The sequence below is a fragment of the Podarcis tiliguerta genome, assembly GCF_965153285.1.
Source record: "Podarcis tiliguerta genome assembly, chromosome: 1".
NCBI classification, from domain to species: Eukaryota; Metazoa; Chordata; class Lepidosauria; order Squamata; family Lacertidae; genus Podarcis; species Podarcis tiliguerta.
Window position 1 is genome coordinate 116552285 of NC_139534.1, and position 26741 is coordinate 116579025.

Sequence of the window (26741 nt, forward strand, 5' to 3'; positions counted from 1 at the left end):
CGGGAGGCAGTGGAAGACAGGAGGGCCTGGCGTGCTCTGGTCCATGGGGTCACAAAGAGTCGGACACGACTAAATGACTAAACAACAACAACAGCAACAACAATTTTGTGCCCAGGGCAACCATCCCTCTGGCCCCCAGCTTATGCCACTGGTTCCTGGGGAAGAAGAATTTATTGTAAAACCATTCTGGGAATAATAACTTTGTGAGGGGAATAAGGGTCTCCTAACAACTTCAGCACCTTGAAACGAACTACATTCCCAGGATTCTTTGGGGTAAGCCATGGTGGCATAATACTTCAAATATATGGTGTGGCTGCAGCCTGGGTTTAAGCTTTGAAGCAGCCATTCTGTGCTCTGTGGCTATTCTATAGGGAAGGTAGAAGGGGAGGGGGGACCATAGCATACAGTAGAATTAATTTTTTATTTAGCCATCTCTATTGTTCTATACTTAGGTCAAGACCTCTCACCTCTTGTTTATTTCTTTCCATGTTGACCTTTCACTGCAGCACCAGGCTAATTTTGTGCTCCAGTGACCAAGAATGGGAATTTGTCACTTTATTCAAAAAGAAATGAATATAGGTATGCTTGGAATTCTCAACAAGGCTTTAACTCTTTCCACACTAAAGCTACCCGCCTGTTCTCTGTTAAGAAATGTCTTTTTCTGAAGTTGAGATAGATTGGAGATAGATATATAATATCTGCATCTCTTGTCTGACAAAGGATTTTCCTTTCTTCCTTCCCCTGTGGAAAGCTCGCTATGATTTTCTTTCCTGCCAGACAAAGACCACCTTACATATTGTAGGGGGGAACAAAAGATGGCTGTCCCCTAAGTACATGATGGTAGCCATCTCCCCCCCCCCCCCCCGTAGAATTACCAAGAAGGGGCAACATCTTATAACGTACTGCTCCTTCCAGGTGACTTTCTAGTCACAGTATAAGAGTGGGAACCTCAGCACTTCTCCAAGTGAGCCAGAATGGTTGTTTAAAAGAAGGAAAGCTCCAGGAAAGCCATGGACCAGCACGGAAATTCTCCCCCCAAATAATTAAGCCAGTTGAAAGCATGACTATTAAAAAAAAACCAAAATCCTTAAAAAATCTGCACAGACTGGCCACTTTATGTGCGAGGAACATAAAGCAGGTCAAGAATCCTGAACTTTCATCCATTCCTAATTCTGGGTCTGGTTGGTGTTCAGATAGATGACTGCTCAAGAACCACATCCACACCAACTCAGTTTCCATGGCATAAGGTAGGATACATTCATAATCAATCAATCAATCAATCAATCAATCAATAATGTAATTAATATGAATTATTATTTTTATTGATATTTATTAAATCTGTACACCATCATTCATCCGTGGGTCTCGGGGCGGTTCACATCATAAAATTGCAATTTCAGCTTAACATACCCAAAGCTCCGTTAACAGGCATTGTCCATAAATCTCTTCCTATCATTCACTGTGGCCACATAGAAATACCACGTCTGAAGGCTTAAGCGTGTATGGTAGGATGAAGGGCAGCGAGGACACACACACCCTGCAAAGAAGAAGAAGAAGAAGAAGAAGAAGAAGAAGAAGAAGAAGAAGAAGAAGAAGAAGAAGAAGAAGAAGAAGAAGAAGCAGCAGCAGCAGCAGCAGCAGCAGCAGCTTAATGTGCACTGGGCACAATCAGTGGACACAGAATGTTGTCTACGGACTGTAGTGAGAAAATGGAAATCTGGGAAGTGGACTGTCATGGAAAAGGACATATCAGCTTGGTTTGAACCCCGAACAGCTCTCACACCATAATGTTTTGCTTCAGGTCCTGCTAATAGTACCACTACTAATCGCTAATGGAGCCACCACATTCAGGGTTCGTATTTCTGCCTTCCTGCTCTGTTTGTGAGCTTCACAGCCTGAATCTTGCATCCAGCCTAGGACTGGACCCACAGCAAACAGCCAAGCACTTAACTCTGTTCTTACTTAACAATGTATTTATACGGTGTTGTGTTGCTGTTGTTTTTGTCCACACTGCCAACCGTTGTGCGTGCTCAGCTTTTGAGCCTTTAACATTCCTACATCCCTTAAGTTGCAGGAGGTGAACTGGAATGAGCATGGGCTTCCACATAGCCACTTCCTGTCAAGCTGCTCTCTCTCTTACGCAGCACAGGTGTGCAGTGGAATGGAAAGACACCTAATGCCCACCTTTCCTCCCCCTTCCTCCTGTCCCCACGGCAACCAGACCAAAACAAAACAGAAGCCGCTAACCTCTGGCAGTGCAGCTGAGGCCTGAAACCCTCCAGAAGGAGCATATCTTACCATGGCCGGCACAATCCGAATGGGAGTGTGTAACTTGCAACAGCATGTCCAGAGTTGTGTTTATACTGCAAACAGCCCAACTGGGTCAGGTCTGCTTTTATTAAACCCACCGTTAACAACTCTCCAGTATAACTGAAAGCGAATGACAGCAGCATCTAGCACTGTTCACTTTAGTTATGCAATTAGGCGAATTTACATTAAATCAATCATGGAATCATAGGAAGTATCGCAGCTCCTTGATGTAAGTATCAAAACCAAATACTTTCCTTTACACGGCTGACCTTTGTCAGCTCCGTGTAAACTGAACCAATGATGAGTCATTGAGCTAGCAAATTAGCTTCTCGTAGTTGTTGACAGGGTCAGCAGAAAATCTGTGGCGTTTTCAACAACAACAAAACCGAACTGATCTCTTAGGTACTGAATATTATTACTCACTTGCTGCATTCAGTCTTCATAATCTCCGATGACATTCAGAAATCCTCAGGAGTGGAGTGGGAAGAAAAGGAGACCCTGTGTATTTGCGCTATTCTTTGTATAACCGCTTGTATGAAGTGCGAACAAATTTGTGATGCCACAATGTAAAGATTGTACCAGCTGCTCTTTGTGACGATATCCTTCCCCCCGCCACAAAAAAACCTCCCTGCACCTAATAAGGTTATTCAACTGTGTGTTGCTTCTTCAAAAAATGAGAACAAAATGAGAGCAAGGGCAGCTTAAGGTGCTGAAACTTGGAAGGGAAGGTGTGATTGAAGATGCTCACGACTTCCTCCTCATTGAGCCCATTATGAATTAGGAACAGATCCTATAAATGGAGAAAGTGTGGTTCAATAAATTATGGGTTCTGGCAACTTTGAGCCAGATAACATCCTATCTTGGGGTTATACAAGGAAAACAAAAGGTTAATAAATCTGAACAAATAATTAAGGATCTTTGGAATAAACAGAAAGCAGTGACGGGACATATACCCTTTCCCTGTTTTATAATGGCTATGTAGATTTATATTTAAGGTTCAAGGACACATTCTGGTCAGGCAAAAACACTTGAGGGGGTAGAAGAAAACCAGTGAAATTTGCAACCTGGGAAGGTCCGCGGGCTGGGGAGAGGACCCACGTCCAGCTGTAGGAACCAAAAACAGGATCCTAGGGCATACCCTTCAACACCTTGAAGCCAAAATCTGGGACGCCATCTTCCTGGATTCCATCTGCTCTTTTCTTACCGGAAGAACATGGCAGCCATATTGGTTGCTTTCTTTCAGGGGGAAATCGGGCTGCGAAATCGCACGAGATCACGGACACTTGCGGGGGATGCTAGTGCCAGAGCTACGCCATGATGTAAGCTATCACGCTGTCTTCTTTGGTGCTGTATACTAAATGTTCAGAGCACCCAGTCCTTGTACTAGTCACCCCCCTTTTGAACTTGTCCAAGCATAACTTAGCAAAGGAATACTATTAAGAAAAGAGAGAGAGAGATGTCCAGGGCTTATATATATATATAAACAGAGCTCACTAGACCTCAGCTCAGGCACCTCTCAGGCAGATGCCATTGCCATCCTAAGAAAAAGAGGGAGAAGTTCATAGTGCGTTCTGGCACCACTTTTTCTAGAAAAATAGCACTGGATGTGCCCTGAAAACTGGGGCAAAGCCATTTAGCTCCCTCCATCAGGGAACACTTAATATAATACATATCAGATAACTTAGTTCCTTATTTAACACTGCATCAAAATGCATAACTTCTAGGGTGGTCCTACTTTACAGAAGACTCTTTGAAGAGGCTGCCTGGTCCAAGTCCAGTTTAAAGATCTAGAACCCCCCCAAAAGAGGAGCAGGGGTCTTGAAATTGCCCATCTAAACTACAGCAGACTGAGCAGGAACATAGGACACCATGTCACAACCACCACCACCACCACCACCCTGAACACAGAGTGAGAGGTATTGTATTTCTAGTTGCACTAGTTATTGTTGACATTGTGTCACTACATATAAATTTGCACATGCGACTTTGATGCAAATCAGCACCCACTTTTGTCCTCTTTTTTGACGATGTCTAAATGGCCAACCTACTGTCGTCTCTTCCCTCCAGAGGGACTTTATATAACTGTGCTGGTCTTCCGAATCTATTTTGCTTTTGTGCCAATATGTTAGCCAACTCTGTTGTTCCTTCTAATATTTGGCATTTGCTTTTGAATTATGCTTGTCCATCTGTTATTTGTCCTTTTCGTGGTGCATTCTGCCCGTTCCGTTTGTTCTTCTTCTTCTTCTTCTTCTTTTTTTTAAAAAAAGAACCAGTTACATTTTCTACCACACCAGCACCGAAAATTCTACTGGTATATCTGTTTTACTTTCATCTCCTATCTTTTCAGGTCTAGCCTGCAGCTCTCAGTTGAGAGAATATGATTCACCTGCACCTTAATGTGTCCTTGGGTGACTGAAGGTGGGGCAGGTCATCTGGGGCAATGGAAGGGTGTGTACATGGAGCAAGGAAGCTGAGAGAGCGGGAGCAAGTCTGCAACTGATTCCCAGTTCAGCTAAAATCCACTGTCAGAAATCAGACCTTAGTGCCTTGATCTCCTCATCTCCGCCTCTCTGCAGCTTCCCCTCTGCAACAATGAGAAGCTACAAGTGCCCCCACTGCATTTGCATGAAGGATGACAGGACTTAACTGTGCAATTGAAGGAGGTGCTGATTTCAGTGCAACTTTCTCAAGCATACCTTTCGCAGAAAACTCAGACTTAAGAACATAAGAAGAGCATCTAGTGCTGCTTCCTGCTCTCACCATGGCCAGTCAGACGCCTGTGGGACGCCAGCAAGCACAAGAGCACTCTCTCCTCCCATGGCTTCCAGAAACTGGTTTTTGGAAGCATTGTTGTCTCCAACTGTGGAAGAGGAAGAGGAAGAAGAGGAGGAGGAGGAGGAGGAGGAGTTTGGATTTGATATCCCGCTTTATCACTACCCAAAGGAGTCTCAAAGCGGCTAACATTCTCCTTTCCCTTCCTCCCCCACAACAAACACTCTGTGAGGTGAGTGGGGCTGAGAGACTTCAAAGAAGTGTGACTGGCCCAAGGTCACCCAGCAGCTGCATGTGGAGGAGCGGGGAAGAGAACCCGGTTCACCAGATTACAAGTCTACCGCTCTTAACCACTACACCACACTGGCTGTGGAGGCAGAATACAGCCATCCTGGCTGGTAGCCTTTGATAACCCTCTTCTCCGTGACTTTATCTAAGCATCTTTTGAAGCCAACTGTGTTGTTGGCCATCACTGCCTCCTGTGGGAACAAGTTCCATCATTTAACTGTGCATTAATCCGCAACCTTTTTCCAGGTTCTGAGGGGAAGAAACCCAACTTGTCAATGGTCCCCTCTCAGTACTGTCAAGAACATCAGTTAGGGAGGGATAAAGTTGGTCCAAGGGTGGTGATCAAGGACGCAGATCAGTGTTTCCCAAAGATGGCAATATTGCTCTCTGGGGTTGCTGGAATGGTCCTGGGGGCAGTAGTTGCCTCAGGTGCAATTGGGGGATGTTGAATAAAAATAAGGGGGCGGTGCAACCATAAAGAAAAGGAGAAGAAGGAGGGAGAAAGGTTGTTTTCTGCTGCTCCAGAGAAGCGGACACGGAGCAATGGATCCAAACTACAAGAAAGAAGATTCCACCTAAACATTAGGAAGAGCTTCCTGACAGTAAGAGCTGTTCGACAGTGGAATTTGCTGCCAGGGAGTGTGGTGGAGTCTCCTTCTTTGGAGGTCTTTAAGCAGAGGCTTGACAACCATATGTCAGGAGTGCTCTGGTGGTGTTTCCTGCTTGGCAGGGGGTTGGACTCGATGGCCCTTGTGGTCTCTTCCAACTCTATGATTCTATGATTCTAAGAAAATTTTGAAAAACCATTTGTACATGTTCCATCTGTTGTGTAATGATGGATACTGCCAGGTCGGGCAGCATTGTGGCACGGTGACAATGCCTTCCCTCGATCTGGGGGGGGGGGGTGTCATGCTGCAGGCAACTGATTTGGCCAATGGCAGGCGGGCTGTGGCACTAGAACCGCCCCTTGGGTGGATTGGACTGAGTTGGCAGGTTTCATTCCAGTCCGCCCTATGGGTCGACTAGACCCCTATCCTGGGGTCTAGTTCACCTCCTCCAGTAATTTTTTTTTTTTTCTGAAAAGGGGACAAATAAGTTTGGGAACTTCTGGTGTAGAGGGAGATAGAAATGGCAACAAAGCAATATGGGCAACTAGGGAATATAATTTCATCATGGAACCAGGAATGGATTTAGGTTTGATGAGGCCCTAAGCTACTGAAGGTAATGGGGTCCTTTATATGTCAACAACAAATTGTCACTCTTTTTTGTATTGAATATATGCTATATGGTCATTTATGGACCTAATAGGTATTTAACCAGTGATATTTTAAGGAGCAGGCTAGCAGGCGGGGCCATTTACTTACATCATAGGAGCCTACACAACACAAAACATGGTTGCTGTATGTAGGTTCTATTTTATTTGTTTTTTATCTTATATTTTGGAAATGTGCTTCCAGGTGTTTTTTTTCCTTTAATTTTTTTGGAGGCCCCCAAGAGAGTAGGGCCCTAAAGCTATAGCTTGTTTAGCTAATACATAAATCTGGCACTGCATAGAACTGACAAAGCAAGGAGAACAGAGCCGGCAAACCCAGGAAGAGCCACAGGTCAGTGTTTTAGGACGTCTGCTTTGCATGCAGACTACTCCAGGTTCAAATGCCAGGATCTCCAGGTAGGGCTGGCAAAGAACCCTGCCTGGAATCCTGGAGAGTTTTGGCCGGTGAGCATAGACAATATTCAGCTAGGTAGCCAGTATAAGGCCATTTTTTAACCTGTTCCAAACCTGTGGCCTTCCAGCTGTTGGATTCCAGTTCCCAACAGCTCCAGCCAGCATGACGAATGTTTAAAGATGTCAGAAGTTGTAGTCCAACAACAACAGTTAGGAAATGTGCACAGGGTTAATTTAAGCAAGGTATGTAGAGGAATTGATGGGATGCGGGTGGCACTGTGGGTTAAACCACAGAGCCTAGGACTTGCCGATCAGAAGGTCGGCGGTTTAAATCCCCACAAGGGGATGAGCTCCTGTTGCTCGGTCCCTGCTCCTGCCAACCAAGCAGTTTGAAAGCACGTCAAAGTGCAAGTAGATAAATACGTACCGCTCCGGTTGGAAAGTAAACGGCATTTCTGTGCGCTGCTCTGGTTCGCCAGAAGCAACTTAGTCATGCTGGCCACATGACTCGGAAGCTGTACGCTGGCTCCCTCGGCCAATAAAGCGAGATGAGCGCCGCAACCCCAGAGTCGGTCACGACAGGACCTAATGGTCAGGGGTCCCTTTACCTTTACGTAGAGGAATTATTTTAAAACATTGTGTGTGTGTGTTTTGAATAATATGGTGTTCTCCAGCGCGAGTCTCTTGGAAAGAGCAGGATGCAAGATAAAGTGAATGAATATTTAAAATGAATGAGCCAGCATTTGCTGCAAGGCACGCTGAGATACAATGGGTGGCGTGTGATGGACAAAATGCAACCGAGAAAAATCTGTTGCAAGCACTGATTTATTGCTAAAAGGAAAGGTGCCAGGGTGAAGCTTATGTGGAAGCTGCAGAAGCTGACCTGGAAGCCCCGGATCTCAGCCCAGGTGTGTAGGGTATGTTTGAAGTAATTATTCTTCTATAATTAATTCTATATTATTACATCTCCGATTCCAGGACTGAGACTGGATGGCAGAGACCTGCCTGAAAGTAAGCCACAGGTGGGAGTGTATTTGGGACACGCATTGCGAAAGCTCTCCGGGGAAGCCCCAAGAAAATATTAATTTCTCTATGCTTTTTTTGCCCCAACATGATTCCTGGATTATTTACTGGGAGGAAAGCAGAGGGAGATAAGAAACCTGCTGTTTATGAACATGAAGCCTTCCAATTTCATATGTACACATGGTGGAGGCAAGGAGACTGTGATGAAAATACTTGCAGGGAATAGCACAAATTAATTGTTAACTTAAGAACCAACTGTCTTTTTAAAAATAAAAATATTGTATACTCAATGACTATCGTTCATGTCAACACCCCCCCTCACACACAGAGAGAGATATTTTCACAAACATACAATGTTCTCTGAATATGCAGAAAAAAAAATTATGCAATGTGTCCTTAATATGAACTTATTTGCCAACACTATTTAAAAGCAAATCTTTCATTTTATAAATATTGGGGTTTAAGAATAATTCATGAAGCACATTGCAATGTAGATATGGTATGTGTTTATAATTTTTTAAACAAAATTACAAAATCAGCCAGGGCCAATTTTAAAGAAACTCTTTTAAAAAACTTTGAAATATTTATGAGTCTTTGGGTTTCTCTCTCTCTCTCTCTCTCTCTCTTCTTCCTCTTCTTCTTTTTCTACAGAAAAAAACAACAAATTTTATGTAATGTGGAAAGCAGCTAATCTTAAGAAAACCTGTACGTAAATATGAGATGTTTTGCCACTCCTACTCAAAAGCGTTATACTCCTAAATTGAGAGGGGGGAAATGGAATGGGCAAAGACATAGAAGTATATACATCATGCAGTCTTGCACATTTGCCAAGAACAAATTAAACTTGGATCAAAATTATTCAGAACCCTCCAATGCAATTGTAGCAAAAGCACATAGAGAATGTCTTCATAAATGCTTTCTAATTTGCAAAGCAAGCCCCTTTGTGGGGAGAGTTTAGTAATACGACATTAATACTCGCATTACTATTAAACAGTCATAAAGAGTATAGTGGGGAGGAGGGGAAGGAAATGCTAGGGAACTCTAATAATCTGTTTACCTTTCTGAATCATGTTCTCAAAGGACTCCATTGCAGACTGGCTTGCAAAGCAGAAGGGGACAAACAGAAATGGTCCCAAACGTGTTTATTCATGGAAGAAAAGATGTGAATAAGTACATTCAGTTTATTCTGATTTCAGTATCGGTCATAAAGTGGGAGAGTTAATGCGGGTGAATTTGCAAATCAATGCTCTCAGATAACCGGTTCAAGATTGGCCATTGGCTTAATGCAGTCGGGGATCATTAAGCCATACCTCATTGCCATTCCCGTCATTCATCATTTAGTGATTTGACATCACATGGAGGAATGTCTGTATATGAAGGCACTAATCAGCTCATATGTGCACACCTCATTATTACACAGACACCACAATTAGAGCCCCATTGTCTCTATAAGATGCTACTCCACAGAAATGTACCAAACACCATTTTCATACAAGAGGTCAATCGCCAGATATTGTCGTAAGAGGCAACATTTTCAAGTCGACAATGTTTAATTTTCAATAACGTCACGTTTAAACTATCAGAATTAAGGCTCCAATCCTCAACCTTACTTAGAATCATAGAATTGCAGAGTCGGAAGGGACCCTGAGGGTCAACTAGTCGAATCCTCTGCAATGCAGAAATCTCAGATAAAGCACCCAAGACAGATGGCCATCCCTTGCTTTAAAATGTTCAAGGAAGAAAAAGGGAGTTCTGTAAAAGTCAGTGGTTTGTACTTCCGAGTGTAGAATGATAAGATTTATCTGTTAGGATTCTCTAAAGCGTGCAATTATTTTGGGTGCTCGGAGAATGGAAAACCTGCTTACGGAATTTGAATTGAAAGATCAGGCTAAACATTTTAAAAAAACAACCCAGAGATATGTGTGTGTGTGTGTGTGTGTGTGTGTGTGTGTATCAGGCCCATACAATTAATAAAAAGAGAAAATGACAATCCTGTCAACCAGAGAGCCAACTTTCATTCCTAAGAGCGACAATTAAAGGATTTGAGTTGCAATTTCATACATTATATGATGCATTATTTTTAACCTGGCAGCCTTTGAGTCAGGCACCTGTCATTTTAGCCCTGACATATCTTTCTTTCTTTCTTTCTTTCTTTACTTTATTTGTTTTTTCATATAAAATATAGCACCCTCTATTTGAGAGAGAGAGAGAGAGAGTTTACAGTATATGCAGAAGCAACGTACAGATTGCCAAACTGAGAGAAAACTAACTTGGCTACTTAATGCACTAAACTTCAGGTCTCCCTGTATTATGTGAAATGGCTTGAAACAGGAGGCAGCTGCCAAGGAATATCACTGCTTCTTTGCTCAAGAGAGAAGAGGAAAGGAAGAATGAAGGGGGGGGGGAGAATTCCCCCGATGGATACCACAATAGCATGTCTTTCATTATCGCCCCGTGTCAAGGCACTGTGTAATATTCATTGTGCATGCATAGTAAATTCCTATTTACCTGGCAGCTCCTTTGATAAGTCAGTCTCTTCTCCCTCTTTTCGTCCACACAGCATGGACTCCCCCCCCTCCCTTTTGCCTATAATTCTTATTAAGGTGATACCTTTTCTGAATAAGAAAGCACACGCTTCCAAAGGAGGCATTCTCTGGGGTTTTTAGGGGCCATTGTTTTTATTGTTTTCCTTTTATTCCTCCCACCCTGCTGCGTTTTAATGCTATAGTGACTTCTCTGTGTATACAGCTCTCATATTGAAATGTCTGCTGCAGATATATGCAATATTAAAGAGTGCTTATGAATTTTTGACATCTAATTAGTCGCTACCCAGTTAACATGTCAAGACTCAGAGGGATTAGGGAGTCAGCCCTTTCTGAATAAGTTAAAGCTATGCCCTGTCCTTTTCATGTATTATTCTTTAATGTAGGTGGTGATTATTTTGCTGTGATTAATTGATGAAGCTCATTGGTCTGGCAAGTGTTACAGAATTCACCATTCCTCACTTTTATTCCTCTCTGTAGGGTTTTCCTCCTTCATTTGAAAGAAATTGGTTCTATTCCGGTATGTGAAGCCTCTTTTTTCTTCCCACTGATAGTATTGGATTTTGCTTTTCCTTTCAAGATGCTATCAACTTAATATTCTGTCTTTTGGGGCCGTTGAAGAAATTAATTATCTTTAAAAAAAAACATTTTGACAAAAAAGAGAGAAAAGAAGCGGGTTTGGGAAGATAGTGTTTTGTTTAGTTCTCTCCAGCTCAAACCCCCCACCCCTCACAATACTCTTCCCACTCTCGACGTTCGCTCCTTATTTTGAGCTGAAACTAGCCTGTTCTTTTTCAAGGGTGAAAACATAGTTACTGTTTTGCAAAGCCCCTCTATCTGGCAGGATTTTAAGACGTTCCGTTTTAAATGCCCCACCACACAAAAGCACTTATTATTTTTTTTCAGATGTTTTTCTTCTCAAATCTTGATTTCACTGTATTTATCGTACATTCCCTTTTCAAGTCTATCTGGATTGTGTGATGTTACACAAACAACTTTTAGTCTCTGAAATAATTTTTTGAAAATCTCCAAGATTTGCTTCACGGCACTTTGTACCCTCCCTCCCTGCTTTCCTCCCAAACACCTGTAGACATCAAAATGATGCACTTTTCAAATAATACAATTACTCATAAATCCTACAGCACGTCAAGGTATTTGCAAACCATGATGGCGCATGCCAAAAGAACGTTCCATTGATTATACACAGCTGGGAATATCCCAAAAGAATGAATGCAGAAGTCCGGTGAATTTAGTATTTTTTTCAGGGCAAGTGATGCAAGGATCACATGACGGACAATGCAAACCATACAGTGAGCATAAAATAGGCGTGCAATGTGCAAACACAACATACCCGCAGCAGATCTCATTGGCACATCAAGTTTGCACTGTGCATAGTGCTGCATGTTGCTTGTCCTTCATACAGCCTTCACCATTGTTGGCACGCGGGGACGAGGCATTGCTACTGGTTAGAAGACCCATTTCGCATGGAAGGCCTTCGCAAACTTCTGTCGCCATAAAGGAAAGAGGAAACAGAAGAATGGCCAGAGGACCATTCAAGAGGCAAACAGCGTATGCAAAATTCGAGCTTTACACAACTCTCTATTCACAAGCCGGCGCTACTTAGCACTTCGTGCCGTTTTGCCCTATCTCTTCATAGCAAGGCGGCAGAACAAAAGGCTACAGCCATCCCTGGCCGCCTTCTGGTTCTATGGACAAAAAATAATTACTTCTCTAAGTAATTCTCAACTCGGGCCCATTGTAAATCTCCACTGCTCAGTTCTGTAAATCGGACAATAAAGAGCGCTCCGGGTGGGTTATCTTGGTGGAACGGTACAAACTCCTGTAAACCATCCTGGAAAAGAAAAGATACCCTTGTGAAATAATTCTTCACCTATATTCACGGACGGGAATTTTAATTATAGCCCTCTCTGCAATCCCCCAGCCCCGATATTTTATTATGCCTGATGTGTTTTGCAGGACTCCACTGCCTGGAAGTTAAAGGTGCAGGAATAAAGAAAGTAAACATCTAGGTGTCAACAGTTAGTTCCCACAGTGTTTTGGGAATAGGTGTGAGAGGGGATGACCAGTGGTGGAATTTGATTTCCAGAAAACTGGAAGCAATTTGTGAAAAGCGATGGTGGAGGAGGGTAGTCTGAGGCGGCGATGCACGCTCACCAGCCATCAGCAACCCCTAGGAAAAAAAACCTAGCCTGCATCTCGGCTTATGAAGGGAGGGAAATGTGAATAAACTATGTGAGAAAACAAAATAGTATATGTAGAGTAGGAAAGGAGGCTTCGTATGAGAGGCACCGGGGAACGTGGAATTAAAAGAACTATCAATCAACAGAAGCATATTCTGCTTTCTGCCACACAGTAGATTTCTATCGGAAGAAAACATTGAACTTTGTAGCGTTAGCAGCAGCTGAAATTTAGAATTATTGTTTCCTCGTAACAGAAGACTCATTTTCCGCGGCCGCATTTGCAGCATAATAAGCTTTTTGTTATTTTTTCAATTAGAGTCAATTGACCTAACAAAATGGTTGGCAATTAAGTGATTTTTGTAATGGTCCGGGGGTAATTTAGTCGAGCTTGTCAGCTGTGTTTCATGAAGCCGAGATGTCTTTTTTCCCCATTGCCTCTCTCTCTCTCCCCCCCCTTCTCTCTCTCTCACTCTCTCACTCGCATAATGGCTCATAATTTCAAAATCTTTCCCTTCTGTTTCCCTCACAATAATTCGCAATTACAGGAAGTTGTTGGAGGTGATTTTTTTCTCTCCCTCTACCTTGCCATTTGAGTCAGTAATTTTAAATAAAATGCACATACTTGTAAAAAAAAAAAGTGTGTGTGTGTGTGTGAGAGAGAGAGAGAGAGAGAGAGAGAGATTCAGGCTATTACCAAAATCACTTTTTTGTGTAAACTCAATTATTTTATGAATAGTGACACCAGTTTCTGTTGGCTTTACCAGCTTAAAAAGGCTGATGGATTATTATCTTCAGGCCAAAGGGACTGGAGCAGTCAGCACACGTTCCCCAAATCAAAACAGCATTCAGTAAAATAAAGAAAATGGCCCTCAAATTCCCAGGAGAGGTGAGAGATGTGAAGATCTCCAAAAAATCCACCATCACCCTATGTAATCAGCTGGACTTAAACTTCTCTTGTTTATGACTTGTAAAGGTGTCTCTCATTTGCTTAACTGTTTCATCCCTCTCTAGGTTAGTATTGTCTCTTCAAACGACACCTTTGCATCTTCATTTTTTTATTTTTCAGAACTAATTGTGTTTGCAAAATACTGGGTGGCTGGGAGGGATTAAAGCTATATCTCTAGCCCACAGCCTTTCCCCATAACATTCACAAGTGCATTCTTGAATATAAACCCCATTTTTATCCCTTCCACCCCCCACTCAATATTGTATCCACAAATCACATCGGCTCCTTAGTAGGAAGACAGGCTACACAGATAGTGTCAGCAGGGGGCACTGTTAAAGAGGCCAGTACCTTCAGAGGCCTCCTTCCTTGGAAACAAATCAATCGCCTCCAAAATATAGAGGTCGCCTTCGCTTTTCTGATTGGATGGAAAGGAACCATCCTTTTGACTTGACTAGCTGGGCTCAGCCAAAATCACATATCTGTAAGAATCGCCTCTGACTCCGAGAAATACAAAGGTGAATTGGGAGATTTCTCCTTGTGTGAGATGTCAGAGGAATTCTGAGAAAGGATCAAAGGGTTTTTGATGAAACCCGCCCTAGTATCTGGTACCTTACTATACACACCCAGAGGTGGAGAAAAAAGAAAAAGTCACCACCCACAAAGGAATAATACTAACGCATGGTATCAGTACACCAAAGGTCAAGCCATGCCAGACTCCCAACTGTACAGCAACGAAGAAATCACCTATATGCAAATCAGATGGCTCAAGTGAGTGAGCCAAGCTGCAAAGTTCACCTCCAGTCACACACAGGCATGAATTAAGCAAGTGAGAAACATAATCATGCAATTATGCATGTAAATAGCATTCACTTTCAGAAGTCCTTTTACATGGAGACAAAGGCAAGGAACTATGATCCTCGCTAGGAGTGACTATTGCTACTCCTCCACTGGCTGGTTGAGTGGTGGTCCATACAATAATCTCTGTTTTTCACTAGGTGGGCAGGCAGGCTGGTTGTGAGCTGGCCTTGGTCTGGCGGAAGCAGTTGGCTGAAGTCAACTCTTGAACCACAGCCATCCTTCAAATTTCTCACTTCTCCAGCCAAGTAATGTGTAGAACTGAGGTAAAGCATCCATAAAAAGGCATATCAGTATCCTTAAAAAGCAGAGCAAAACAATTTTAGAGGTTTCAAAAATTGTAGATGTTTCAGATTTCAGGGAAAATGTGATAAACACCATTCGGGGTGTAGAGTTGTGCACCTATAAAAATGTACATATATATATAGCATTCAAAACTATAATGTTGACAATCTTGCAACTTGTATAATTTTTTTTAGTCCTCTGCTAGCACTGTGCCTTTAAGATAGAAGCAACGTCGAAAAGATATTCCTAGCCCAGGAGTGGGGGACATCTGGCCCTCCAAATGTTGCTGAGCTATAGAACTCCCATCTGCTCTGCCCATTGGCTATGCATGCTAGGGCTGATGGGATTTGTAGTTCATCTGCATGAATGACCAAGATGATCTGTGGTCTGGAAACCAAGCCTTGTGAGGAACAGTTGAGAGAGTTGGACATGTTTAGCCTGGGAACGAGGAGAACTCAGAGGAGATATGGCAGCTATCTTCCAATATCTCAAGGGCTTTCACGCGGAAGATGGAGCAAGCCTGTTTTCTCCTGCTCTGGAGAGTTGGACCTGTACCAATGGATTCCAGTTACAAGAAAGAAGATGTCAACTAAACACCAATAATAACCTTCTGATGGTAAGAGCTGTTTGACAGTGGAATGGTCTTCCTCAGGAGGTGGTGGACTCTCAGTTCTTGGAGGTTTTTAAGCAGAGGTTGGGTGGCCATCTGTCGTGGATGCTTTAGTTGAGATCCCTGCATTGCAAGGGGGTTGGGCTGGAGGACTCAAAATGCCACAATGCTATGATTCTGTGAACATTTGGTTAGCAAAAGATTCCCCACTCCTGATCTAGCCTGACGTAGATACTCCTTTGTAACATGTTTATTAGTCCTAATGAAGGTATTCCCTGAGCATTGGTGTTGGGATTAATCCATATTTAATATATACGTTGGATACATCCCATCATCTTCTTTATGACTGACAATGTTCTTTTGCTGGGGCATGAGTAAGGAGGGGGAAACATTATTCTCTAAACTAGACTAGAATTTGACTTGTGTCTCCAGAGCCTTGATTAATCCACAACACCTAACCTCCCTCCACCCTGTCAACCGGCCCCCCTCAAAAAAACATACACCATAGACTATAAAAGGAAAAGTTATGGTTCTGAATGAGCATCATGCAAGGGAGGGAGGGGGGAAAGGAAGCAAAGCATAAAGTATTAAACTTTCATCTGGCACCATAGGAGAGATGTAGTTATTAAATTTCAGCTGCTTATCGAACTGATATGAAAGTCATTTTGCATGATTGCTTTGCATCCTCAAATCTTCTGCCTTTATTTGCTGTGCATCTCTCTGCTTTCTTATTAGAGAAATACTCAAAGGATGAAAAAGCTGATAATATTATTCAGTTTTGACAATTAGGTGGAGGAAAAAAACATTTTAAGAAGTGCTTTTTTTATTGCAGCTAGTAATAATATTGGTGGTCCTCCTGGTAGCAGTCTCGGCTGATGTTCCCCAGGAGTGATGCTCGTTTTTTACTCTGGAACTGCTAACGTCCTGGTGGTTCGACTGGGGAAGCTGTTAAGAAGCTTGGCCAGGGATGTCAGTCTCAATATCGTAAATGTCATGTGCAGCCTTACTTTACACAGCCTTCAGAAGTGTCCTGATTCTTTTAGCGTTTCTCCCTTATGTGAGAATCGGCGCCACTTTCTGGATCCTGCCTCCCGCTCTCTACAGCACATCAGTCAGAATGACAACCATTTAGCTACTCATGTACACAGAAACATGTGGTACGTACTCATGGTTCACATCCACTGTCGTGCCCCAGAGAGTGAAAGCACATGGTTGTTCTTTAGGGAACAGTAGGGAAGGACCTGACTGGCCACCACCCTCTGTGATTTGAGGGGTAGCAGCGTAGGACAGGGACTTCTCTGTGGTGGTCCCCAGTTGGGGGAATGACCTCACTTCCAAGGAGCTTCACTGTATGCGTTTCGAGGATTGGACAAGAGGCACCTCTTTGCCCAGGCCTTTGGATGTGTGGGTACCTTCTCTCCTCCTGCTGTGCCCTGTTGCTGTTTTGTCCTTCCGATATTGGTTGTTTTTGTAGTTTTATTTTGTGATCCTAATTCGAATTGTGATCTCCCTGCATCATCTAGCAAAGGGTGGGCTATAAGTGAAAATACTAAATAAATACAAGTAAGTTGCAGCAAGCACTTCTGATCCCAGCCTTTGGCATTTCGCTGCCCTCCTAGCCTTTTTAATTTCGAACCTCTCAAAATGTTGACCCAGCCAGTGGTTCCCACTAAGAAGCAAACTGATTATGCCATCCAAATCAGACTGAGACATCAATATGTGTTTCTGTGTGTGTTTGTGTGTCAGAGGAAAGGTTCACACTTCCCTGACCCCCAGTGCTATGATCCCAGAGAATATACATGTGTACACACACACACACACACACACACACACAGTGCCTCCCCCCCCCAAGGTTACTCAAGGGTATGGAGTACCGGCACTCGCCCCTCCTTAAAGAAAAGCACTGCATACACCTACTATTTAACTTTTAAAGAATAGCAGTACAAATATCCTGATTTCACATCCACGTCCTCCTGTGCTTTGGAGAAAGTGGAGGGCCTGCCATGAGTTCCTGCCGAAGGAAAGGTGACATAAATAATACTAATTATATGGGGTGCAGTTAAGATGGGTGTCAAACCTTCCACCCTATCTGTGCTGTAGATGGGTGAATCGGTCCATTTCGGTTTCTTTTGTTTTATGATCCTCTGCCCCAATTTTAAGTTCAGTTTGCCACTTTTCTGCATCAGTTTGCCAATTTCCTTTAAAAATAGTCTCCATAACTATTCACCAGCATTGCAATGTATGTTCCTAACTAATGTACATTTATTTGCAATAGTTACTATTACATTCAATTTTGTGTCAGCTCTTGAAATACAGTCATACCTCGTGTTACGGACATTTCAGGTTACGTGTTTTTGGGTTGCGGACCGTGGGAAACCCGGAAGTACTGGAAAGGGTTACTTCTGGGTTTCGCCGCTCGTGCATGCGCAGAAGCACTAAATCGCGCTTTGCGCATGCGCAGAAGCACCAAATCGTGCCAGCGCCGGTGCAGACGCGGTGATTCAGGATGCGAATGCTGCGGGTTGCGGACGTGCCTCCGTCACAGATTATGTCCACAACCCGAGGTTCCACTGTATTGAGTTCCTGTACATGCATTTTTATACAGACTTCCTCCTAAGATGCACATTTGCACACACATTTTTCATCAGGAGTTGCTGAATCACAAAATTCAGAGAAGGGCACGTTTGGAAGGAGAGCGGTGTTTCAGTTTGTGCGTTGTTTGGGGAAGTTCGCACCGGAGATGCAAGCTGAACCAAATTTCTTCCTGGCTGAGATGCTGCTGCTACTAACACCGGGGTGGAAGGGAAGGAGCTGCTTCTGCTCCCACATCAACTGCCTTCTCATTTGCAGCCTATTGACTTTCACCCACAGTAGCTAATAGCTCCCATTGATTTCTGCGGAAGAAACAAGATGCCGCCAATCCTAATGATGGGAAGTTTTCTAGTGACTAGAAATAAAGAGCAGCTTAAGGAGCTGGAGATGTCTCTCTTGGAGTCTTCTTGGCAAGGCACGACTTGAAGCCTTGCCCAATGGAAGTGACAAAATGCAGACATGAAATATTCAGTTTGCAGGGTCCTTAGCACTATCTGGTCTTTGGGTTTTTTTGTCACTTTGGGGGCCTACAAAAGACACCAGGCTTATCTACACTGACCTTTCCTCTGCAGTTTCCAAGCATGGTCTTCTGAGAGCTTCCACCCACCCACTCACCCTCCCAGAGCTTTCCCCACAAGAACCCTCTTTTTAAAGCTCCATTGGAAGAAATACCAATCCACAGAAGCCTGAATCGACATTTGCTTTGATAGTTTTAAAGAGTGGGTTTTCGTGGGGAAAGCTTGTGGGGTTGGAATGCTTGGACACTGAGTGTTAAAATGCAGACCTCTACCAGGAAAGAATGGAGGAATGAGAAGTGTGGATAAGTCCCCTGCCGACATTTTTTCAGATGCAGCCCTGGGATCATGAGGGCTAAATGAATATGAGTTCCTTTGTGTTTTGCCCCTTGGTTCAAAGAAAGAAATCACGGCAAGGACTGTAGGACATGGTTTCTTGAAAGGAATTCAATGACTACAAGGGACTGGAGAGAGCAGCTCACCCAACGATTGCCAGTCGATGCTCCATTTCCCAACATTTTCACTGAGCCTCCTGGAGCAGTTGTTTAGAGTGCCCTGTTCACTGAGTACAGTCTTCTGTTTGATGGTCAGTCTGGTCTAAAGATGAAGCACCTTCAGAAAGGAGAGCAGGAAGGTATGAAATTACCCGCCAACAGTTTAGCAGTAGACTGAATAGGAACACAGGTCACCAGATGATCACCCCCCACTCTAGTGAAATGTATTGGATTTCTATTTAATTTATAGCAATTTTTTATTTTTAAAAAAATATGCATCAGCAGATGTAAATTAACAAATGAAAACTCACTGCAAACCCATTTGCTCTTTTGTCTTGTTCGGTGATGTATTTTATTTTCTTTGTTGGCATTCCATGGTGGCATTCCTGAAGCTGTTGCCTCTATGAACAGGAGCATCATTAGAAACTGGCCTTCCAGGTGCCAAGCACCCTTAGCAGGAACTGCAGTTGCCGCATGCTCTCAGCTCCCCTTAGCATTCCACTGCTGCCCAAGTTCTGTCCCTCTGAGGCACTCCAGGCAGTTGGATCTAGCAGTCCTGTTAATCTCACAGATAGCCAGCGATGTAGCGTCACTCTAGTGCAGGGGCCGGCAAAGTTTTCACGGCTTGGGGTGGTTCATGGTCCTGCAGACACCGCGGTGGGCCAGAGCACACACACACACACACACACACACACACACAAACATGGCACGGAGCTTCCTGCAGCCAATGGGAAGCCACCCAGCGTCATGGAAGGCAGTCCCCACTCCACTCCACACCAGTTTAGCAAAGTGCATGGGAGCTGACCGAGCGGGCGGCGGGGGTCCACGGGCCGGTTAAACGACCCCCATGGGCCGCTTGTGGCCTATGAGCCAGTGTGGTGTAGTGGTTAAGAGCGGTAGACTCGTAATCTGGTGAACCGGCTTCGCGTCTCCGCTCCTCCACATGCAGCTGCTGGGTGACCTTGGGCTAGTCACACTTCTCTGAAGTCTCTCAGCCCCACTCACCTCACAGGGTGTTTGTTGTGGGGGAGGAAGGGAAAGGAGATTGTTAGCTGCTTTGAGACTCCTTTGGGTAGTGATAAAGCGGGATATCAAATCCAAACTCTTCCTCTTCTTCTTCTAGGTTGCCGACCCCTGCTCTAGTGCAGTGTGAGAAATTTAAAGGATGACTATAGAGTTGGCTTCATGCATTTGTCAGCATCTGGGGATATAAGGGCTCACTTATAAAGGACTAGGCCTCTCCGGACCTTCTCAAATCTGAAGCTTCCCAGCCCTGTGCAGGGAGACCTTGGTTTAACGGTGGATTTCCCATACAAAAGGCCCCATGTTCAGTTCCCACGCCCGGTCAGGAGCATCCCAAATGCTAAGATTTCAGGGCTCAAACTTGAGATCTAGGGGTGGCCTCTGGCGATGTCACAAGGGATGGGTGATGTTGCCAAGCCAGGCACTTTAAGCATGTGCCAGTCACCCAGAGCATGCCAGCAACCCCAGAAATTCTATGCAATAATTGGCGGCCCTCTCCTGCAGCTCTGAGGCTTCAGCAAGCTGCATACACAGCAATAATAAATAAGTAAAGTGAGGTGCTCTTGACCACCTGCACAGTCAAGCTCTCCTCTTGCCACATGGGAGGGGGAGCAGGCAAACCTGGAGACTTCAGGTCAGCTCAGGGGACTCTGGCAACCCTAGCCTTTGGCTTCTCCCCTTGCAAAAGACTGTGCAGAAAGTGGCATGAAAGCCCTTCTGCCTGGAACCCTGGAAAGCTTATGCCAATCACAGCAGGGAATATTAGGTTAGACTGACAAACCCTCTGACTTGGTAGAAGGCAGCTTCTTATGCATCCTCGGAGAGGCAAGGCATTGCTTGGTCAGGTGCCAATCCTGCCACAACATAGGCCTGATCAGTGGCAGTTGAAGCAGCAAACCAAGGGTAAACTGCTGCCCTGATTGCTCATGAATACAATACTTGCTTTGCAGTGTGTAATGCATGGGTCAAACCTTTTTTTATTTCAACCCTTGTATTAATACGTTGTATTCAGTTTCAAGATAATCATTATTATCTCCAGGAGAGCATAATGGTTTCTCCGTAGCATATGCACTTTATGTTTGTGGTAAATTTTGTGATTCAAAATTATAGGCCTGTGGAATAGTTTATTATTATAACCATTCAGTGGTGAAAAACTGTCAACTATTGTAACGTGTCAATGCTATGGGTAAGTGGTTAGATTCTACATGGTATATACCAAGCAGTGTGTAACCTGATATTTTGTTGATTTGAGGGATTTTTTTGTTTGTTTTTTACTTGTTCTTTTCCCCAGAGGCTGTGGAAGGGGAGCAGAATTTAAGAAGAGTGGCATGAATCAAACTATTAAAGTTTTTAAAGCCATGTTGCAAAGCAAAAATGGAAACAACATAGGAACTTTCTAATTGTCTTTCTGGATCAGATAAAGAAGTCACTCAGCAGTAGAGCATATGCTTTGCAACACTGAGCTAAGTAGACTGGTGGTCTCATCCACTTTAAGGTGGCTTCCTGTGCCTTTCTACCAGTGGCGTAGCGTGGGTTGTCAGCACCCGGGGCAAGGCAAGTAATTTGCGCCCCCTAACCTGTGGATTTGCGCCCCCTAATCCTAACCCCCAGATGTTGCACCCGGTGCGGCCGGCCCCTCCTGCACACCCACGCTACGCCACTGCTTTCTACCATTATTATTATTATTTCCACAGCTGTGACCAGGTAGATTTCTCTGGGAAGATCACAAGTATAGTGTGATGGAGAAAGCCGTCAGTCTGTTGCTTGGCTCCAACACCCAATAAGCATAAACTTACATGGGGCTGCCCTTGAGACTGACCCAGAAACTCCAGCGGGTGCAGAATGCCGCAGCGAGACTCCTTTTGAGGTCCTCACCACAGGATCACATTCACCCGGAGCTGCACTGGCTCCCGATGAAGTACAGGGTCAGGTTTAAGGTGCTGGTTTTAACCTTTAAAGCCCTATACGGCCTAGGACCCTCGTACCTACGGGACCGCCTCTCCTGGTATGTCACACGGAGGACCTTACGGTATTCAAATAAAAACATCTTGGAGATCCCAGGCCATAGGGAGGTCAGGCTAGCCTCAACCAGAGCCAGGGCTTTTCCGGCTGTGGCCATGATCTGGTGGAACGCTCTGTCACAAGAGACTAGGGCCCTGCGGGACTTGACATCTTTCCGCAGGGCCTGCAAGACGAAGCTGTTCCACCAGGCCTTTGGCCAAGGCAGTCTGACCCCCTCTCTCCTTCTGTAACCCCCATAGAACTTCGGCCCAATGGTTGCCATTAATTTAATTCTGAATTGATTTTAGAATGTATTTTAATTAATTGACTGTGTGATTTTATGTATACTGTGCTATTTTCACTTGTTGTTAGCCACTCTGAGCCCGGCTTTGGCCGGGGAGGGCGTGATATAAATAAAATTTTATTATTATTATTCTCAGCATTACAAAAAAAACTGCACTGTGGAGTGGTCCTCTTCAGGATTCTAGCCAGCCAGTCATGCCTGCTTTCAGGCTACTCCATTCCATTGACTCCAGCACTGGTTTTCCAATTCCCATGTCAATGGTCAGTCAATGTTCTATGCCCAGCCCTCACTGGGCACGCTCAGGCCTTCTTTTGTTCACACACCTGCCACCTTAGACACCTCCCCTTGCCCCAAGATGTTTTTCATACCTCTGTAGACATTAAGCTTTCTCCAAGCCTGACAATTTATTTTTATTTTATTTTTAAGAAGTTTGGACTTGATATCCCGCCTTCCACTCCCCTTAAGGAGTCTCAAAGCAGCTAACAATCTCCTTTCCCTTCTTCCCCCACAACAAACACTCTGTGAGGTGAGTGAGGCTGAGAGACTTCAGAGAAGTGTGACTAGCCCAAGGTCACCCAGCAGCCACATGTGGAGGAGCGGGGATGCGAACCCGGTTCACCAGATTACAAGTCCACCGCTCTTAACCACTACATCATGCTAGCTCTCAAGCCTGACAATTTCCCCCTCATCTATGTGGAAAGTTCCATTTTAGAGACCTAAGGATGCACTCTCAAGGGATGAGCATATCTGGCGTATTGCCTCTGGACAAATATTGTTTTTCAATTCATTATTCCCTATGTTTTGCATCCATCAAAACTTTTCATTAACATTTCAAATCTATGGGTTAACATCACATTCATTTATGGTTAGATTAGGGGGTTTTTTGTGTTTGTTTTTTTAAAAAAATCACTTTAGAACGTTGCCTTCTTACTTTTACTCTTGCTTCCTGCTACTAGCAGTCAAGTTGATTTGGGTTGCTGTCTTTTGGTGGCCGCCATTTTGTTTCCCCCCAATCCCCCAGATCTTGCATTATGGAACATAACTGGGGGAAATGGTTGCTTCCATCAGGGCCAGCCTGTCCATGAGGTGGACTAAGGCATCTACCTTAGATTTTCCAGAAGAGATTTTGCTGTTGTGTGGAAAATCACGTAAAACAAACCAAAGCATCAGTAAGGATACGTCAGGGAATTGGAATAAATCTGAATGCAACCCTCGCCAATTGTACCATATCCCAGAAGGAGGATGCTGTTTGCATGAGTTTGGGAGGTACCAGAACTGCACTGTGTTGTTTGTTACCCTTTTATTCTAATAAGGGGTGATGTGTACATTGTGACATTGAAGAAAGACAGCACATAGCCTTCAGATAAAGAAATAAGGAGCCCGAAGGATTGAATTTGTTAGTAGATTAAAGCTTTATTCATATGCATCTCCTGATTGACGGATGGGCCGAGATTGACAGGCTCGGAGCTGTACATGGAGTTGTCAGCTTTTCCGGCAGCTTCTGCACCTCGGTGTCTGGCAACGGATTCCCATGCAGGCATTTAGAAGGTCATGTTATTTATATTGATATATATTCAAAAGTTAGATGAAAACAGTTGCTGAGACTCAAAGTTCCCATCTCCCCACAGCTGTCTATGTCTCTTCTCTCCAGGGCTTATTGCAAGCAATCAGAGACTATGCCTGCATTCAGCCAGTCTTTGCTCCTCCTGTTTCATACCTCTCTTGCTTCTGGGAGTCAGAGGAAGGACAGCTTGTCATAGCAAGGGGAGGAGATACGTGTGACTCTTCACTAGCCTGACTCATATCTGCCTTGTGACCTCCCTCTTCCTGCATACCTGCTTCAGCTTCTGATTTCGGACTTCTCTCTGCCATAGGCTCACACAACTCACTGAGCCCTGTTGCCCCTTCAGCTTCCAATACCTCCTCTTCCCAGTATTCTCCCTCTTCTCCCTGTGACCACTCCTTGTTGTCTCAACCCCACTCCCCAGGCTCAGAGTCCTCTACCTTGGTGGTTCCCTAGCTGGTTCCTCTCACCATTCCTTTGCACTCAACCAGTCCATGACAGCAACAGGTTCCCCACCCTTGATCGAAAGTGATATCTTATAAGCTTTTCTGACACTAAATGAGTTGTCTGCACTTATACAGAAAGGAAGCATAGTGAAAAAGTCTGAGCAAATAGAATGGATCACAAATGTCCAGGAAATATTTGAGGTAGTTTTGTTGTTTATTTTATTTATTTAAAGTCTAGTAGAAACCTTTCTTTTTTTGGGGGGGTAGGATCGGAATGTAGGAGAAATGTTCTGTCTTCCGGTCAATGCTGTTATTTCCTTCTGTGGTATCTTATTCCTCAGGATGTAACAGTAGGGATGATAGGGACGTCTTCCAAGAAAACAAAGATGGAAAACTGTACACTTCTAAGTAATTAGCCCTCAGGAGTGCTGTGATGAAAAATTCTTCTGCATTCCCCCTCCCACCCAATACCATTCTCCATCAATTAATGAGAAAAGAAAGTGCATTCAAAAACTATCAAAGGAGGAGGGAAGATTTCGGTGAAAAGCTCATGGGTGGGATGCTAGGATCTTATTCTGTTTACTTTACTTTTGAGGTGGCCAATGAGTTTTGTAGGCACCCTTTCTTTCATTCTATAAATTACCTCTCTAGTGGCCTTCCTTCTGCAGCCTTCCTGGGTGCTCCCATCTCCTGAGTGCTTTCACCTAGGCTTTTCTATAAGTGTGGGAAGCTCAGGAGGCTGTCTAGCATGCTCTAGACCGTGGCTCGTTGCTGTTGTTGCTCTTTTAAAGATGAAGCCTCCTTACTTTTAAGGAAATCGGTGGGGAGAGATTTTTAAGGTAAAAGAAGGAATACAATCAGTGAGCCAATCTCAGGCATTTGGCAGCTCACATCCTTGACTTACATAACTTCAGTTGAAGCCCAGGGGAAGAGGTCATGAGGCAACTGCTACCAGGATGCTTTTTTCAGATTGGGAAGTGCGGGCAGCTGGGGAGGAACCACACACACACATACATACACACACAGCTCTTGGCAAGGCCCCTACCCTTTGAAATTGTAAAGGAATTCTAAGGCATTCTGTAAATGACATGGGGAAACCCAAGGCTCTTGTGCATGGGAAGGAAGCCTTTCAGAATTTGTAGGGCAGGTTTTGGCACAACACTAGTTCCTTGCAACAAGCCAGTCTATCCTAGAAGTGTGAGCATTGTGTACTTTTTTAGATCAGTAATTTCATTGTACAGTGGTACCTCGCAAGACGAATGCCTCAGAAGATGAAAAACTCGCAAGACGAAAGAGTTTTTCGTTTTCTGAGTTGCTTCGCAAGACGGATTTCCCTATGGGCTTGCTTCGCAAGACGAAACGTCTTGCGCCTTTTTTAAAAAAACTGCCAATGCATTCCTATGGGAAACCGTCAATAAGCAGTGGTGCTTCGCAAGACGAAAAAACTCGTAGAACGGAAAAACTCGCAGAACGAATTAATTTCGTCTTGCGAGGCACCACTGTACAAATAGCCAAGAAATACATAAGGGGGGGGGGCAGAGGATTTACATGGGGCTTTCATGTCACCTTTAAAATTCACGACCAAGAGCAACATCTCTTTTGACCACAGACATGAGAGATAACTTTTTTTTTCTGTGACTCTGCCCATATTGTGAAATTCCACCAAAGAGAGGTGGAGTTATTTTTTTCCACCAGCAGGCTAAGACCGTTCTGTTCAGACAACCTGATGGAAACTATGCTGTAAATCAGGCTTCCTCAAACTCAGCCCTCCAGATGTTTTGGCACTACAATTCCCATCATCCCTGATTAGCTAGGGATCATGGGAGTTGTAGGCCAAAAATATCTGGAGGGCCGAGGCTGAGGAAGCCTGGTGTAGATTATGCTTATCACTGGGCTGTTGTCAGGGCAAATTATATTTTAATTGCTTGTTTTAGATCTATTGTGATGCTTTTTTTTTTTTTTAAAAAAAGGTTTTAACTAATTTTCTTTGAAAATTCTGTATTTTATAATTGATACTTTTAAATGTTGTGAGGCGCCTTGAATCCCACCTTGGGAGAAAGGCGAGCAGTAAAAATATTACCTAATTGACTAAGTACAAGGATATGAACAAACAAACAGGGTTCTGAAGAAAGATTATAATCCATGCTGCTTTCACCCTTGGGGTGCTGCTGGTGCTTCCAACTGCCATGAGAAGGTGTTTTTGTGCCCCCATATTCCACCCCCTATTCAGTATTCAACATACCAGTTGCATACTGGTGAGCAGCCAGTCCCAATCTGAATATTCTGCCAGTGCAACCCATGTG

The 26741-nt window shown here is 44.0% G+C and overlaps 1 long non-coding RNA gene across 1 annotated transcript in view; it reads right to left on the bottom strand.

Annotated features, from left to right (window-relative positions):
* Nucleotides 1–1300: 1300 nt before the first annotated feature.
* Nucleotides 1301–26741, bottom strand: part of LOC310677892 — a 30563-nt gene continuing 5122 nt past the window's right edge. The window contains exons 2-4 of the long non-coding RNA XR_014511494.1: nucleotides 5007–5170; nucleotides 2734–3100; nucleotides 1301–1537 (exon numbers count right to left, since the gene is read on the bottom strand). This is a non-coding gene — a long non-coding RNA (uncharacterized lncRNA). The remainder of the gene's footprint in view (nucleotides 1538–2733; nucleotides 3101–5006; nucleotides 5171–26741) is intronic.